The 12,309-nt window shown below is 43.9% G+C and overlaps 1 protein-coding gene and 1 long non-coding RNA gene across 4 annotated transcripts in view; both read left to right on the top strand.

Moving 5' to 3' along the window:
- Nucleotides 1-12,309, top strand: part of NHS (NHS actin remodeling regulator) — a 251,881-nt gene that overhangs the window by 73,443 nt on the left and 166,129 nt on the right. The gene's annotated exons all lie outside the window — the stretch shown is intronic.
- LOC136786747 (uncharacterized) overlaps nucleotides 1-12,309 on the top strand; it is a 132,510-nt gene that overhangs the window by 72,821 nt on the left and 47,380 nt on the right. The window contains exon 2 of the long non-coding RNA XR_010826238.1: nucleotides 1-12,309. This exon is cut by the window's left edge and continues 27,785 nt beyond it; it is cut by the window's right edge and continues 47,380 nt beyond it. This is a non-coding gene — a long non-coding RNA (uncharacterized lncRNA).

Genomic DNA, 12,309 nt, shown 5'->3' with positions numbered 1-12,309 from the left:
ATGTCTTTTTTGAAATAATACAATTAAAGTTGCAAAATGTATGTATGGGAAATGCCAGAGCTGAGCTTGTTCATGCAACCTTACTTCAGCCAACTTGGACGTGCCCTATGCTGCAGTCTTCATCCACATGATCAGATGTGGCCCTCTTCAATGCAGGAGGATTAATATGGCTAAAGGCCTTTTGTAGTGGATATGTGGGAGGAGAGAGTGAGAGTGTCATCGACCCACCCAGCTCTAGTTTAGGCAGCTGGAGAAGATGTCCTTCTGGGCTCCTCGTGCAGCCATCAGAAAGAGGTGAGTGCTTCTGGGAGGAGTGTGCCCCCCTTCCCAGAGTTAAGGCATTGGTGTTGGGAAGGCTGCTTTCCTCCCCTCAGTGCTCCCACTGTAAATAAAAGATCCTTTATTTCTGCCCTCCTTTCTAACCCCACCTGGTGCTGCTTTTATGCCAGTGTCAAGTAAAGCCTGTGGAGAGCACCAGTGCCATGGCCCGCTGAGGAGGCCTCAAGAGCATTGTGCGTCTCTGCTCGGATGAGTGGGCCGTGATGGCCGTGTTTTGACCCATTTGTCACAACCACCCCACTCCCTCCCAACTTATCTCTCCCTGAAGATATGTCAGGGTGCCAGGAGTGCCCATGGCTGCCCCTGCTACAGGTGTCAGGGCAGAGGGTGGGTGAAGGCCTCAGGGCTCCCCGCACTGGAGGGAGGAGACCAGAACATTGCAGGTGAGGCCAGCAAGTGTTGTGAGAAGGCACTTTAACGAGGAAAGCAAGCGGAAAGAAAAATCCCATCTCTTTTGCTTCTGGAGGTTCGAAATGAGAAGTTAAAAGCTCTGAGGGAAGGTCCAGCCATGAGCCAAACCTCCACCCAAGATCCTAATGGCTTCTAAATGAGCCCAGGTTTCAAGAGAGCGTCAGACCTGAGCAGGGAGATGAAACATGAACATGGCTCTGTGTTAACCCTTCAGTGGTGGCCAGAGCAGGTACCTGGGTCTGGCCAAGTGGTGGATTTGATCTGCGATTTGGGACAAGCTGGTTCACCTCTCTACACTTTCCCCCACCAGGCTCTGTTGTGCTCATTTATACAGTCCCAAGCCATACGGCCCTGAAGGGCTGGGAAAGCTGCTCCAGCGGTGTTTGTGCACTGCCTGCCCCACTGAGTGTCTGGTTAAACCAGTTGCCACCACTAACCAAACAGCAAACATAGGAACAAGTAAGCCTGGTACAACTGTGGAGAGAGGAGGAGGGGGACACTGAGCCTTCCTTGCTCTCTAGAAATTCTTGTTTCAGCTCATCAAGCTTCCCTGTGAATGAATCTAATGACAGCTGAACCTTTGCATGGGCTGTATGAGCTGTTACTTAACTTGGGACTTCCAGGTCAATTTGGGCTGCAGAATTGTGCTCTTGTTTTCTGGGGAAAAAAAAAAAAAAAAAAAAGACTCCACAGATCTTTCAGTCATTCAGCAGTAGCAGTTTCTGGTCACCACTGGAGCACAGAGGGGCAAAATAACACAACAGAAATATACAGACAAAGACATCTGGCAGTGAAGGCCTGAATTGTGTCTTACTGTTTCTTAACCACGTCCATGGTTTTAATGCAATTAGCATAGTCTGAGGTAACATGAATTCATTCAGCTTCTTTGCCTTCAGGACTAAATTGGTTTCTCAGGGAGATCTGGAAAACCCTTCCCTAGCCCATTACTCTGCAACATGATATGATGTGTGTAAAGGGGAGCACAGCAACTGAGCTTAAGAGTGTAGGCTCAGCTGCACAAAAATATCTGGATGTCCAAATCCCAGTAATCAGGTGTTTAAGTACATTTGTTTTCTGGGCTGAGGTGATGTCATCTAGAGAGAGGGAATCAAGCAAAGAAAGGTTCTATTTTTCCCCCTCAAAGGAATAAAAGCAGTCTCCATCAGGAAAAATCAGAACATTTTCTTGGGTTTATTAAATCATGCTGACTTTTCTGGTAATGGTTTATCTCCTTTGCCATATCTTTCAACCTGTTTTCTTTCAGACCAGGCTTTCCAGCCAGGCTGCATCTCCCTCAGTGTTTCACAGACTGTGGGGAATGGCATTATGCTGCCGTATGGCCAGAGTTATGCAGCCTAGGCAAGGAGCTTGGGTCACAGAAAGAGACTGAGGGATTGGAATTTGGACCAACAATCATGGGCCATAGTGGTGGGAAGTAGGGATGAGACTGATTTAAAACAAGAGTTGAGCCCAATGTCTTGTTGCAGAAAAGCTGAAACTTTATTTTGGATCAAAACATCAAAACAATATCTGTCTGTCAGTCTTTCCAAATGGAAAAATTCAATTTTTAGCTCAGAACTGAATTGTTTCACTTTCTGGGTGCCACAATATCTTTGGTGGAATTCTATGAACATTGAAAAATGTCAGCCAAAAGCAGACATATTAGGATAAAACTCTGTTTTCTATTTAAAAAGGCCTGAATAGGAGAACCATGTGGTTGTTTCTTGGCATGACAGCATTTGTACAGCAGCATTGGAATGTGCATTTTGTGTATGAATACAGAAATGTTCATTTTAAAAGGTTTCTTAAAACTATGTCTTGGGACATGCAGGAGAAGGGGACGTGCTGATGTTCTTCGAAATGCTAACTGTGAATATGGGGAGAGAATAGCTGCAGTTATGCTCTCATTGCGTGGGTGTTCATGCTCGCTTTACTGTTGTAGTAAAATTAAACACACCTTTTCGTTATTCACATTAAAAAATAAGGCAGAGATATTTTTCATGCACTCTTTTATGAGTGACATAGGTGCCGATTTCTGCAACAGATCGTTTCCCTCGCAGTTCCTTTACTGACGCCCATCACTTATACCACTTGTGCCTTAGCTGCTGCACAAGACTTCTGCCTTGTTCCCTGGGGTAAAGGTGCCTGGTTCCTGGTCTGGGAGGCACAGCCCCAGCTGGGCCCTGGCAGCAGGCAGCATCCCCAGCCCCACTCATTCCTGCTCCCCACGTGAAGGGTGAGGTGGGGAGAGAGGATGTTGTGCCACGAAGGGCAGCCTGTGCTCCCTGCCTTGTGCCCAGGGGGCTGGATGGGGCAAGAGGGAACGGCTTTACTTTGCCTGCTCCTGCCCTCACTTCCTCGCAAGGAAAACTGTGGCTCCATGGCTCCAGCTTTCCATTTCCCACACCTTTTCTTCCAGCTCTGAGCAGAGGAGTGGGGAAAGTGCATCCCTTTGTACTCCCTGGGCGGTCCAGCAGGCCCGTGTCGCACTCAAGCCACAAAGAGGCAGTGAAGGAAGTGGGAAAGAACAAGACCTTGAATGCTGTATTGTAGCAAATTCAGCTGAGCTATCTTGGGCTATGTTTGTTTGTTTGTTTTGACTATTTATTTGTTTACTTTTATAAATCTTTTGCTCTCACTGCTGTCTTTGGCCTTCAGCCTGCAGATTCATTTAAGCAAGAATAGATGCTTCTCTGTGCTTCGTTTTTATTTTCCTTCAAAGGAAGCCAGACCTTTTTATAGACGCTTACTGTAGGGAAGCAAAAGATTTGGTGCAGACAATTCATTTTGACTATAACTCTTCCCACCTTCTCAGAGCTCTGGTGTATGCCAGGGTGATATTAACTCACCCAACCTTTATTTCCTTTACAATAAAGCTGTAGAGGCTGCCTTGGAGGGAAGAAAAAATCCTGCTGCAACCTGCTTCACTGGGCTGGGACTGGACAAAATGAAGATTGGTGGGAAAGGCCAGCCTCCTAGCATCCCAGCCTGATGCTGCCTTTCAGGTAGCTCCTTGCCTGTTCCTATTTCTATCCCAGCCACTCGGCTCCATGCGCCCTTGCCATGTGGAACAGATAATGTGTTTCTCTCTGGTTGCCATGCCAATAGGAAACAATAAACTTTGTTCCCCACTTCTTCAAAATAGATTCATAGTTTGGAACTGTATATATGTATATGCATTTATACTTCTACGTATTTAGAAACAAGCAGTTGTTACTGATTAAAATTGCTATGAGGACATTTACTGATTATTTTAGATCCCACCCTGAGCACCTGTCTCATAGCAATATTTACTGCTCTGTTTCTGGCTTTCAGGTGAGCTTGTTAAGAGTAGTCAGATGTATAATTGATGGTGACCCATCTGTATGGTTTTAGGCTTAATCTTTCGCATCTTGCTTTACAGTGTTTCTGTCAGTCCGTCGGTTATATATCCTTCATTCTGTTCAGTGGCCTAATCTGGAAATAGGTTTCCAATTTCTCTTCCAAAATTAATTCTGGAATGGCAGAAAGAATGTTTCACAAACCACAGCTAGTTGAGCAAGTAGTCATCGTGATTATCAAGATAATTTATCAGTGGAAAATTGAAACAGGAAAACTGTAATTAATCTCCCAGTCCTTGCAGTCAAATGACATATCCTAAATAAATCTTGAACATGAAGAAAATTTGTTGCAAACTAGGAGAGAGAATGCAAAACACACATTTTTGCTGGAAAATGCTTACTCCAACAAACCGAGCGACACAGTTAAGCAGAAGAGTGTATGACACAGCACATCGTTCTGTTTTGTTAGCAATTGTCTCTTGACCTGAATAGTGTCAGTTGTCTTCTGTAGGAAACAAAGTCTTTAATCTGATCATCCCAGTAATGTCACCCAGATGTGAACTTTCCTGAGAAAGAATGGGTGGATTTGGAAGGGACTTGCCTACAGCTCTAAATGAAGATGGTCTTTGTGGAGGTTTCCGTAGCGAGAGCTGGAGCGTGCATGGAGGAGGCTGGCAGGGTTGGCAGCACACTCCAAAAGTCAAATGTTCCTTTTCCCCATAGATGGTCAAAACTCCATTTACACCTGCAGGGAACATGGTCTGACATTGCCCAGAATAGTGTTAACTGTTTTCACACCCTGCCTAATATTATTAGCTTTCCCCAGAGGTCTCTGTTCGCTACCCCTGTTGGTGATGGCATGATGGCTAGATCTAGCTAAAGGTATTTTCTGGGGACCTGGGCATGATTAGCAGGGAGAGGGAATCCTTTGCCCAAGGTTTGCAAGCAACAAAATCTTGGTAGACTTTTCAAAGGGCAGTTGATAGGAATTATATGGCAGGTCTCCTGGAGGGAAAGCTGCAGACAGCATGTGGACAGCCAGTTGGGAAATGCAGCTCTGGTTGACGTGCAGAAGGAGAACACTGACCAGCCTTTTGGAGAGGTGGCTGTGGCAGTGTGGGGCTGAGGAGAGTCTTCAGTATGACTGTTTGGCAGATGCACCCTATGCTCTTTTACTGCAAAAAACAATTAGTAACATTAATTCTACTTTGTGTTTATGCACTTACCAGTTGCTTTAGAAGGTTTACATCTTCCCGAAGAGGGGATATCTGGTCCTGGTGTCTCTCTATGAAGCACACAAACTGCAGTCTCTTTAAAAAAGTTCATCTATCTCTGTTCTGTTTTTGGCAGAGAACTGGGGCACAGAAAATAAACACCTGTCTGAGGGGTGTTTGAAGGCAGTGTCATTGGCTAAGCTGTGTTTGAAAGAATAGTAATGCATTTTAAAATAAACCACTATTTTCTACCTTGTACCTTCTTCTAAGTGCTGGATGTGTTGCTGTCATTGTAGGTAGGATGGGATACTCAGGTTTGACAGAACAGTTTCTTCATCTGCTTTATTCTTTCTCCTGTTGCAATGTCCATGTTGCTGTTTATACTCTCCTAAACAGCACCACTGTTTGTTTCTTGTTATACCATACTAAAATGAAATAAATACTAAGAACCAATGATTGCAACTTAAATGAGAAATCAGGGTGTCAGGTAATAGAAAAAATATCAGATGAGAAAACCTGTTTCAGTCGCAATATTGCATGTTTCTATAACTAGTAACAGATATAAAAATAAAGTCATGAAAAAAATATTTCCATGGTGGTGGATTCTCTATTAGAAGCATGCTAACATTTTCCACAACAGTCACCTAATTTCTGCATGCTATATCTCATCCACAATAATTGCTCAAAGCTAAACTGGTGAGTGTAAATTTCTAAACCAGGGAACACAATTTTTTTTCTCTAACAAAATGGAAGCTAATTCTGGAGTGGCTATTTTAAAATAGAGGTGGAATTTAAACGGAGAGGGTTGAGATCCTTATTCACCCACTTTTAATTAACCTTATCTTGTCATGATTCTAGTCCAAATGACATCAACTAGCTGTCAGTATTGCAGGGAAATTACTCTGGGCTGATGTCTAGCATGGAGTTGATCAGAACCTGGCCTCAGGACATCATGAGCATGTGTTTTGCTAGAGTATACATGCCCAGCAACTCTTTCCTTTGTATTTCTAACCAAAATTGCAATAAGGCCAGGTGACCTGATGGCTGGTAGCTCCTGTCCTCTGCCCACCCCATGCTCTACTAACCTGAATACCCGCAGTTGCCCCTGGGGGCCTTCACACCCCGCTGCAAGGGGACTTTGGATGCAACTGTGGCAGCCCGGTGTGGGTCCGTACTTGGAGGTCCCCCTGTATGCAGTGCTGGGGAGGTCGCACCTCGAATATTGTGTTCAGTTTTGGGCTTCTGACTACAAGAAGGATATTGAGCTGCTTGAGTGTGTGCAGAGAAGAGCACTGAAGCTGGTGAAGGGACTAGAAAATGAGATATGAAGAGCAGCTGAGGGAACTGGGGTTGTTTAGTCTGGATAAGAGGAGGCTGAGGGGAGACCCCATCACTCTGTACAACCACGAGAAGGGAGGTTGCAGTGAGGAGGGTGTCAGTCTCTTTTCTCAGGCGAGAAGTGAGAGGGCATAACGAAACGACCTCAGGTTGTGCCAGGGGACGTTTAGCCTGGGTGTGACGAATAATTTCCTCACAGGGTGGTCAAGCATTGGAAGGGGCTGCGCAGGGAAGTAGTGGAGCCCTTGTCCCCAGAGGTGGTTAACAGACATGTGGATGTGGCACTAGAGGGCCTGGTTTAGTTATGGGACTCTGTAAGGTCTAGTTAATGGTTGGACTTGGTGATCTTGAAGGTCTTGTCTAACCTAAATTATTCTATGGTTCTATGACAGGATGCCAGCACAGCTGTACGAGGCCTACAGTGCCCAGCTGCGGACCTCTTGGCCTGCAGAGGAGGAGGCTTTCCACGTGCGGGCATGGCTGGGAGGCAGAGGACACACGGGAGGGTGTTTGGGGCAGGCAGCAGCAGCCAGAGGACCGGCAGCGCCTGTGTCCTCTGCATTTTTTGCCACCCATGTCCTGATCCTCTCTCTTCAGTTTAACACATGCAGAGGGCCTACTCCTTCACTTGAAGCCGAGGCAGCTGCTTCTGGCAGGATGTCTGGTGGGAGCTGTTTGCAATGTCCTCCTCATGGAGAGGAGCGAAAAGTGTGCTCCAGATGAGGCTGCCAGTGCACTGCTGCCCGTCCAGTGCCCACCTCTTCTTGCCAGGCCAGTCGCGAGCAATGGCTTGCTTTTTCTGTCTCACTCCCTCTCTTGGATGGCATTCAGAGAGCAAGCAGGACACCTTTGGTACATATCAGGAAACCTGCCTCTTTCAAGGCAGATTTCAGGGCTTAAAAGACCGAGGCCCTGGGAAGTCTCCCCTGGAAAATGAGCCCACAGAAGTCTCTGGTCACCTCATTTCTCCAGCACCTCAGTCAGGGTTTCAGGGAGGGTCATGCAGCAGCAGCGGCAGGTTTCTCCTGTGCTTGAGGAGGTCACTGCTGGTGGGACTCGGTGACGTCCCTACTGCTCATTTCTGTCTTTGTTGTAGCCTGCAGCGGGGAGGTGTCTGGGAGAACTGTTCTCAATTTAAATGGTTTGGCCCAAACAAGCTGCAGGAGGGAACGATCCTATGGGGAGGTATTTCTTTTAACTGTGGCTCCAGGGTGAGGGTGTGGCAGCAGCACAGGGAATTTTGCTGTACAGTGTATGGCAGTATGCATACTTTTAGGCACCCCAAAATGGCTTGGCATACCTGCTGTTTTAAAGTGTGTCTCAATCCCAACATTCTGCTTTCCACAAAAAAAAAAAAAAAACTGAATCCCTCTCTTCTCTTGAAACAAATCCAGGTGTCTTTTGAGCTCATGTGCAATCTTTGTTTCAGCTGCCTCTCCTAGTAACTTGTTCCACATGTTTATTACCCTTCAGCTGAAGCAGTTCTGCCTGACAACTTCCCTGTTTACTCCCAGTTGTTTTATTTGAAATGTTTGCAGTCTGGTTCAACATTCCTTCCCTTCCTTCCCCCCTGCTCCTCCACCCTGCCTGGGGTAGAAGTTACCTTGATCACTCCCTTCCATGATCCTGAAAATCCTCTGTTAGGTCACCTCAAAGTATTGTCTTTTCCAGTGAGAATAAGCATAACATGCTCTCAGTTCACCCACCTAATAACTTTGGGCTTGGTAAGAGCCAAGATCTGGTTTCACTTTTTGTTGCTCTGCTCTTGCACCCTCTGAGGCAATGATATTCTTGCTGTGATATGGCAACTAATACAGAGCATCTGTTAAGCCTCCATCTCCAGAACAAACCATTGATTTCTAGTTGTTATTGCTGTATCTCTACTAACACAAGCTTGTATCCCATTTCTCTCTTTTTTTTTCTTCATTTTTTTCTGACATTCTGCCACATATTGGTGGCTTTAATTATCTTTTTTTTTCCACTACATTGCTTAAAATTCTTTGCCTCTACTATTTGTCTTGTCATTATTGTACTTAGCATATACAACTTTGCCTGAGTCCTTTCTCAGGGACTAATTTATTTTGCGCTTTTTGTATTGAACTACATTTGCTGAGTGAACCAAATTCTCCTACATTGACAGTGCTTAGCCCAGATTCATTTCCTAAAGTGAGAGCTAGAACACTTTAGGAAAGTGTGTGAAGATATTCTTTTCGGTACTTCACTATTGACCTCAGTGTACAAGTACAAGCTCAGTGCTGTGAACCAGAAGGGACACTAAAGCCATTGCTCATAGCTGCTGTGACATAAGACCCCTCATCAAAGGCAGTAAAGGTCATAAGGACATTTTTGTCTGAAAGATGCCAACATGGAAACAGTATTTGAGGGAAGTGGGATGGAAGAAGCATTGTAAATCTGACCCCTCCACTCAGTAATCCTTTTCCCTATATAAAGCGCCTGCCCAACAGCTGACTATCTCTTGCTCTGCAGCCACTGTTCTGTCCTTTTACTTTGTAATCCATAACTTTTTGTTTGTCTCCATTAGTCAGCTCAGAGGCTGGGCCTTGTCAAAACTTTGTTTGAAAAATCTAATCTCAGTGTGCTGTACAGCATCTGTCATGTTTTTCTTATCTGCCACGGCAGTATTATCTTCAAAGATATCCAGCAGGTTAGTTAAGCGTGACCTCCTGTGTCTAAATGTATGCTGGCTGTCCTTAATCAAACTGTCTTTCCAGGTGTTCCCATGTCACATCCCTTAAAGGTTTCCTGTGCCAGATGTTAATCCTACAACTCTATAATTTCCTGGTTTGGCTCTTGACCTGTTTCAGGGGGTGGGAAAAAGAAGTCAGAGTGCCACTTTTAGCTTTAAAAAAATTCTGCCAGGCTCACGGTACTTTAATATATCTTCCTTATCCTCTCTTTTATCACTGTTCTCGCTCAGTCCCATCAATGGGCGTTGACCACTAATGGGTACTTGGACCATGTTCACCTTCTCAAATTAGTTGGTATCTCAGAGGCATGACAAGTTTTTATAACTGAGAGGATACATTGGTGCTTTGCCAGAAAACCAAAAGCCACAAGTAATGTACTCAAAATGGAGCAATGCGGTATCTGCCCTCATTCATTAAAGGGGGAAAAGCTTAAAGAAATGACTCAGACCTCCTGCACTAAGGGGCAGTGCCTTGGGTTTTCTTCAAAGAGATGTGTTGGTACATGGCTCATTTCTTTGAACTGCAGTAGTGATGATAGTAGGAACAGTGTTGTAGATCTTTGGTACCCTTTTTTTGGCCTTGGAGAAATGATCTCCAGTGCAGAGGCTGTACTTCTTCTTGAAGAAGGTAAATTGTCCTGTATGTAATGAGTCTTCCCTCTTCCATTTGCCAGATCCTACTCCAGAAAGTCATGTCATTTCTTACTCCTCTCCTCTTATGTGCTAACGATCTATACTCCATGAAAGGTATTTTTTCCCTCTGGTTGAGTTTCAGACTAATGGGCTGTATGGAAGAACTGAACCAAAGATCAGCTGTATCCCCATGGGTCTCCATTCCCCTTTCTTAGTAAGTAAAAGATTCAAATTTCTCAGTTCATTTCTGTGGGTGAGACATCAGGGCCAAGAGAGATAACCAGTGTGAGTAGGTGTGGAGGGGCCTTGTTCTTCCTTGTGATTCTACAGAAACAAAGAATAGAAATGAAAGAACAAAGTGGCAGATATGGAACAGGATAGAATAGAATAGTTCAGTTGAAAGAGACCTACAAAAATGATCTCATTGATAACATGCATAATAAAACAATGTAAGTAAAGACAAATGTTAATCTTCAGTCCACTGATTCACAAATTCATGGCTTTTTTTAATACTAAGTTTAAATGGTCCAATTTTAGCTCCATTAGAAATAAAAGCATACTCCCTTGTTTCTGTGCTAAAAGACATACTCTCAAGGAGGTCATGATAACAATTATCTAAACTGTGTTCCCCATTTTTAAAAATACCCAGAGCAAAGATAGCATGCCTTTACAGATCAGAGTAACTGTTGTTACCTTTATGGATTGTCCTCGTTTGCTTTTTAATTAACCTTCATACGCTTAATATTGTTATAATTAAGGGGTATTCTTTAAGATCATGGATAAGCAGAGCACATGCTAATATCAAGTAGTTCTTAGGCACTTAGCTGAATCAAGGGCGAACTGCAGATTCTTGCTTTTCAATCTGAGAGTGAGTATGATAAATATGATTTAATCTTTGTCTACACAAGAACAAAAGGACACGGTTAACTTTAGTATATAAGTAGTGGGAGTTTTGCTGTTGATTTCGCTGCATGAGCTGGGGCTACTCATAGCGTTTAAGGAAAAGCACATGTGTAGGCTTTGGGTGACCGTTGCTGTACATAGAATGAACCTGACTGTAAATAAACCAGGTCTCTCCTTCCTCCCCTTCATTCTCGTTTACTGCTGCTTCACTGCTGCTTCACTTAGAAAGCTGGTGCTCTGCCTAAAAGTTTTGGAGGACTCTGCCTCCAGGTCAGACTCCTCAAAGCCCAAGGGGAGGCTGACATTTCTAGGAGGTTCCCAAACCCCATTAACGTTTTGTTCCCTCATTTCTGGGAAGTAATTGCAGAACTTTTGAGTTTCTTTTATTAAGCCCTTGCAGACCTTTTTCTCTCAGATTTTGCATTTTTTGTTTTCAAGTACTGATCTCCTTTACAGATATGCCAAATAAAAAAAAAAAAAAGCAGAAGCAGAAACATGAATATGCAACTGAGAAAACTCTTTCAACAAATATTATTAACACAAACCTGCATACCAGTCTGGTTTCGTTACTATAGCAGCAGCACTAGTGAGGTATGTTCTCAGGCTGTGAGACCATAAATCAAGTGCAAAACCCTTTAGTTTTGTCCAGCAGGATCTTGTCCTGTTCTTCAATCTCCCCCTACCTGGGCTTATTGTGTAGTTCTGGTTTAGATAATGGAACATCTGAAACATAATTTATAAGAGGAAATCACTTTCCTCTCCAGCCACAGGCTGGCACCGGCCAGACTAACCGCAGAAATTCCCAATTTGATGTTTTCATCGTCTAAGAAGACAGTTTCTATTGCGAGTTACTTTCGTTCTGGTTGCTTAATAGGTGTTAGTAAATGGGGATGCCTAAAAACATCCAACTCATTTTTTTAAAAAATGAAAAGAATGAAAAATTATATTCAAAGTTTGTTTGAAAACAATCCAGAAGAGTTTGGATTGCCTTGTCACTATTAGGCAAATATCTGAGAGAACGGGCTGCTTAGTTTTGTTAGGGGAACAACTGCAGAGTGAAATGACTGGCAAGACACAAATAATTGGTTTGGCCAGTGGCCTGATTTGGCTGGTTGGTCAGCTTGTCTGCCTTTGTTTCTTTCTCCAACAAAAATAAATGAGCTTCCCAATTCATCTTTCATTTTCAGCAGAGCAAGTCTAGCCAGTCAGTTTTCTTCCTTGATTGATCAAAAGACCCAGAACAGAAATGCAACTAAACCATGGACAGCATTTGAAGGAAAGCTGTCAAATTATTTTTATTAAATTGATTAATTGCAGGAAATTCCAGTTTCTGACTGACACACTATACCACAGATGCTCTGCAGAGAAAGGGATCGTTACGCTCTTTCAAGAAACCTACCATGTGCTGGGTTTCTTAGGTCTTTTTTTTCTTTTTTTTTTAATT

This window comes from Anser cygnoides, chromosome 1, assembly GCF_040182565.1.
Source record: "Anser cygnoides isolate HZ-2024a breed goose chromosome 1, Taihu_goose_T2T_genome, whole genome shotgun sequence".
Taxonomy (NCBI): Eukaryota; Metazoa; Chordata; class Aves; order Anseriformes; family Anatidae; genus Anser; species Anser cygnoides.
This window is presented reverse-complemented; position numbering and strand designations above follow the sequence as displayed.